Raw genomic sequence first — 6,300 nt, 5'->3', positions numbered from 1 at the left:
TTGTTTATCTGAAACGAATTGTTTCGGACATTTTGGTTAATTTTGGTAATATTAAATTATATATCTTCTCGTCGATATGAACATTATACTGTGTGAACATCGCCGGTTATGTTTACCGAGTACTACTTGGCTGTTGAATGAAGCACCGCCTGGTCATTGCGTAGTATTTCCCAACCGGTTTAGGTAAACAATTTTCACAGTTTGGTTGTTTTGGAAGGGATAAGGGTTTTGGAACTGGCGAAACATCCAACCCTATTACCAGGGCAGTACCACCAATTATAGTCATAGCCATTCAACACTGATAACAATAATATGACCTGCTTTGTAAAGATAAAATGGATACGGTAAAGATGGCAGCAAACTTTGCCCCGAACTATCGCCAAGTGCCGATTTACATGGATGATTTCTGCTTCCACACTAAACAGGCTTGACAGATCGGCGACAACTGATACTTCTATAATATGTCTATTATATATAGCTATTTCTAGCAAAACGAAAAAAACAAGCATCACGTCTTACTCACAAATAGGCCTTGTGTGGAGCCATGCCGCCCCTGAAGTTACTGCAGTTAAGTGTATAGTTCGACTTGACAATTACAATATGCAAATGCCGATAAAAGGTCACGTCCTTGTATTAACTAAAGAAATAATAAAGCTGACAGTTTTAGTAGATACAATATAGCAATACACTACCATGTACCCTTCCACTGATTTGATCTGTAAAGTCTGAGATACACCTTCAATCTAATTGGTTATACAAGTGTCAATGTCAACTGAAGACTCGATGTTCATTCTCTCCTCTTGCCTACCCGCGCGTTTATAGTTTTTTTGTTTCTCTGTCCCCAAAAGCATGAGTACATAGACTGGGGAAACCTAGCAGCGACAGAGCATTCCATTTTGAAAATGTGTTGGTTCGTTGATATTTCAGCTTCGTCGTCCTGTACTTCGTTTAGTAATTCGAACTTCCCAGATTGCGTGAAAACGGATATTTTTGTGATTTTGACACGGAAAATGCCTGGGTTAAATCATTTGCCGAGGGACGGCCGCTTAGGTATATGCACTCTAATTTGCCGCACATTAACCTAAAGGCGTTAGGTAATCAAACAAAAAATACTTTGTACTTAAAGTACATAAATTACGTTCAGGGTCTTCACTTTTCCACCCTCGCTTATTATGGCACACTCAAAAGCAAGTAATTTCCATTTCCCTCAAGGGTAAACAATGCATCAGTCCCGTACTTTAGCTATGATGTTAAACAGTTGTTTTATGCTTCACGTGTTTATTTGCCTTCAATTACGTTTTAGTGGTCGTCACTACCGTCCCTTGAATCTTGCCGATGACGTTTTGGTCCTAATTTAAGTAGCTACCGCCGAGGAAATTCAACAAGCAGTCTCTCGGCTGAGATAGCTCGGCTGTTCGGTTAGCAATGCACATTTCAATCAAAGAACTGAAGATATCATTAGAAAATGAACAATATGCAATCGGACTTGCTGTTTTCAACAAGAATTCGGAAATATTACTTTTTACCAAAAATGACAAAAATATTCATCAAAATTAGAGAATTGAAGATATCATCACGAAATAAAAAAATCTAAGAGAGACCTACTTGTAGTACATATATATTTAATATCAAAGCAATCAGACTTGCAGTTTTCAGCAAGAAGTTGAAAATATCACGTTTTACCAAAAAATTACAAAAATATTCATCAAAATTAGAGAATCAAAGATATCATCACGAAATGAACAAATCTGAGAGCGGTCCACGTGTAGTCTATTTTGCCAATATCGAATGGGTCGCTATTACCGTAGCTACCACCATGCTATCACCAAGGTAAATAATCTATTTTACCCCTTAGTTACTAGTACGCGTTCGGACGCAGTGCGAAAGCAGAGACTTATGTTTTGACCTCCGTGCGTGCGTCCGTGCGTCCAGACCTGTATCTTAGAAATGCCTTGACCAATCACAATCAAACTTCACACATACATCATACATGATATTATACATATGCACGTCAATTTGTTTCACGATCTGCTTCAAGATAGCCGAATGGCGGTCATTTTTGTGCATTTTTCGGCTGTTTGCAGATGGATTTCGTTCAAAATTGGTATATACATTAGAGGACCTTGATGCACATTATTTTGTTTTTCAGATAGGATTTTGTTTTTTAATGAATGTGGTTCTCGTGCCATTTGTCTGACTTGCTTTCACTGATTATGTTCAAATTTTAAATATTCATTATACATCATGTCATAGATAGACAGATATATTGGTTTGACGATCCTATTCAAAATGGCCGAATGGTGGTCATTTTTGTGCTAAAAAATCATCAAAAATCAAGCATTTCTGGCATTTATGGATGGATTTCGTTCAAACTTGGTACATACATTAAACATTACGGGTCCCTGGTGCACATCATTTTATTTTTCAGATCAAATGGCTGTCTGGCGGCCATTTTTTTTAAATGAATGGGTTTTCAGACCCATATGTTTGACCTGTTTTCAAATTGACTGATTATGTTCAAATTTTAAATATTTATTATACAACATGTCATAGATATACGGATATATTGGTTTGACGTTCCATTTCAAAGTGGCCGAATGGTGGCTATTTTTGTGCTAAAAAAATCATCAAATATCAAGCATTTCTTGCATTAATGAATGGATTTTGTTAAAACTTATAACATACATTAAACATTACAGGTTCCTGATGCACGTCATTTTATTTTTCAGATTGGATTCAAAATGGCTGACTGGCGGCCATTTTGTTTTATTGATTGGGCTTCTAGACCCATATATCTTAAATGCTTTGACTGATTATATTCAAATTGTATATATTCGTTATACATCATGTATATATATTATACATCATCATATATATATATATATATATATATATATATATATATATATATATATATATATATATATATATATATATATATATATATATATATATATATATATATATATATATATATATATATATATATATATATACATGTATTCAAAATAGCTGATTTTAAATGCTGTTCCAGAGCAATATCTCTCAATATGGACTTGTACTTGTTTGACGATCAGATACAAATGTCAATCATTTTAATGTTAAAAAATCATATTCCTGACATGGTTATATTCCAGCTATATTACTATAAACAAAATTATATATCTTAAATTTGATAACCAACGGAGACTGTGCAATGCATGGCTTGTTATCACTGCTTTTCGTCACCGGGTTAATTCGCGTTCTATTTTTGGTTCCCCTGGCGCTTCTAATTAATAACCTATCATATTTTTGGCCTCGACCTTTCTTTCACTTGGAAAGACAAAGGCGATTTCGATATCCAAGGACGCAGGTCGTTTGGATCGGAGTGTTCCATCATTTGTTTCAAGTTCGTTGTATGCCCAGAAACATGGCAACATTGTTTTCTGGTGAATATAGAACATGTTCTGTTCCAATAAAGGATTTTGATTTGCATAAACATTCTTTACTGGAACGTCTCCTGCACTCTCTTTTTGGACAATGACACTAGATTGATGATTTGATTGCTGGCCGGGTTAGCTATATTTAGTGTTTATTTCTATGCAATGTAAAATCATATCGCTGGTGTGGACGGCGACGACTGACAGATTTGTTTTGGTTCGGCGGCTCTCCTGGCATGGGCAACTGATTTTTAGCTTTTATTACTATTTTGTATATACCAGTCAGACACTAACAAGTAAGTGAGTAAGTAAATAAGTAGTAAAAACGGTCCGGACACAGGTAGGCTCAGAAGATAGTGTCAGCATACATTAACCCATCAATGTACGAAATTAAAATCTTATGCTTAAAAATAATCCGATACTTACAGTAAAGGAAAGTACAAATGTAGTCAAATCAGTAAGAAAAATATACTATGGACCTTAGGGTATACACAAAAAAAATAACTACAAAAAACAAACAAACAATGAATACAATTTTTTCAAATTCCTGTAGCCAACACCGACAAATTGACAATCCCTAATATTGCTTACTCGACAGTCATCATGAATTTTAAATCTCATTTAATAGATTTGCGCATGAAGTTACACAAATAGGAAAAAATGCACCATTATTGCAAGGACAAATATTGATTTCTTTTGTCTGGGTTATATAATCAATTCTTTTATTAATATTTCATTTTTGTTAATATACCTGTATGTATTAAAATATGTACACATTATATCTAATTGGTGGTGGATCGAGCAATCATCATGGTGAAAACATAAATTCTCGGAAAATGGTATTTTAGGATGGTTGTTGACACACCCCTGAACGGTGTAACAAGATTACCCCTACATATACAACATATTAAAAGTTGGTTGTTTAGGGCCACTTCAAAGTTGTGCTGTTTTCTCGATTTTAGCTATTTAACACCGGTTTTTCGACCAGCGTTCCACAGCAGCTCGCGCAGAGCCCGTAAACAAGCAATATGATTGGCTGTTTTTAAACTGATTCTAAACTGTGAGGGCATTGTCAAATCACATAGTCCTAATGAAATACTTCAAGGTAATAGTGGAGTGCTTCGCCGGAACATTCAGCCTGAAAATTCAAGATGACAGGTGTGTGTTTTATTCATATTGTCATATTTAAAGTCACTGTGTTTTTTTTTGTCTTCTTCTAGAATAGCTCTCATCCGCAGGCTTCCAAGCCATGTTCGATCCGAACCCTTGCTACACACCTGCAACGGCGGCCTGTGGGAGAATGTGTGACGTAGCGGAATGTCATGTCGCGGGTGGGCACCAAAGGCGACATACCATACCAAGTCATTCTCTCTCTCTGAGTTCCTTGCGGTTCAAACAGCGAAGGTATACCACCATATACTGCCATTTTGTGGTGAAACGCCACAAGACTTTTACTACGCGTGTTCTTAGCGATTCGTTGTTATTAAAGGGCTCTCGTGTTGATGTCTACATATCGGTAAACAAGTTTTAAAATATGTTATCGAAAATGATGATTTGTGAACGCAAAAAAGGTGAAATAATTATAATTTACAAAAGATAAACGTAAAGTAAAGATAAACGTTTGCACGTACAATGAAAATCTGTTAAAGAATAATGGGTTAAATCTCATAATTGTGTAATTTCGGAATATTGCTACATTTATGTCGGTATTAATCCGAAAAGAGTATCGTAATCGACCACCTCAATGACTTGTTTATTAATAACTCACGTTGTTTCCCGCCGGGTCTAGTTTTATCATATACAAGGATATGGCAGCCATATTAGTCATGTGGAACAAGGGCATTAATAAGGGCTTATACCAATCACCAATTGAAACTCCAAAGACGACAATGTTAACATATGACGAGATTGCTATATGGAAATGATAAACAAAGTAGTAATCAACCACATGAACAGAAACTAACATGTTGGTCAGCTCAAATTCTAACAAATCCAGGTAAAGAAGACACACCTACTGTATTTGGATTTCACCTAGAGAGAAATCACTGGGAAAAACACTAAGATTAGAGCATCCAAATACACACAGAATAAACCCACAGGTACATAGCCGCTAAGTAGTGAACACCAAATATTTAAAAAATTTCATTGGTTCTTTCAAAGCATTAAAACCACTACCAGCAGCCATTGGTTGATTAGTGGCATGAGACCTTAAGTGACAAAGGTGACTAGGATTTCCCTCGTGAAATGGAACAGCGAAAACGCCGCATAGAAAGGTTCTGGTATAATTAGTTTGCTATGGGCCTGTTCGTATACACATACGTTACCCTAAACATTTGTAGACAGTACATATATGCAACTGTATCAAATATTAAAGACGTACCTACTACACATTGTTTTAAATGTAATTTAATTACAATTTGAAATTAAAAATAGTCTGCGCATGTGCAGAATATCAACACTCGGAATAATAATGTCAAGTAAACGATTAAAATTCAAAAGTGAAAAATTAGGAAGTGAGAGGGCATTGTCAAAAAAAGTGAAGTCAATGATGTTTTAATCAATAAACATTGCAATACAACAACAGTACATGCTAGTACATGCATCAACCTCAACAACGTTTCACGAATATAGAATAATGTATTGAGAAAGTACATTTGGTTGAAATACATATCTGCTGTTTCATTTTTCTATTTCATAGTTTTCCTGGTTTAGCTAATACGGGAAATATACTAGTACTCCCATGTGAACTTTTCTAAATCTGAAAAAAAAAAAACTTCTAAAAATGTCTATACTAGTTGTCTCAGACATAATTAATAGTCGACATATTTAGCTAACTTTATAACTATAATTGATAAATATTTCCGATTTGTGGGAAGTTTCA

The sequence above is a fragment of the Saccoglossus kowalevskii genome, chromosome 11, assembly GCF_978046115.1.
Source record: "Saccoglossus kowalevskii chromosome 11, keSacKowa6.1, whole genome shotgun sequence".
Lineage (NCBI taxonomy): Eukaryota > Metazoa > Hemichordata > Enteropneusta > Harrimaniidae > Saccoglossus > Saccoglossus kowalevskii.
Note: the sequence above shows the minus strand (reverse complement) of the source record.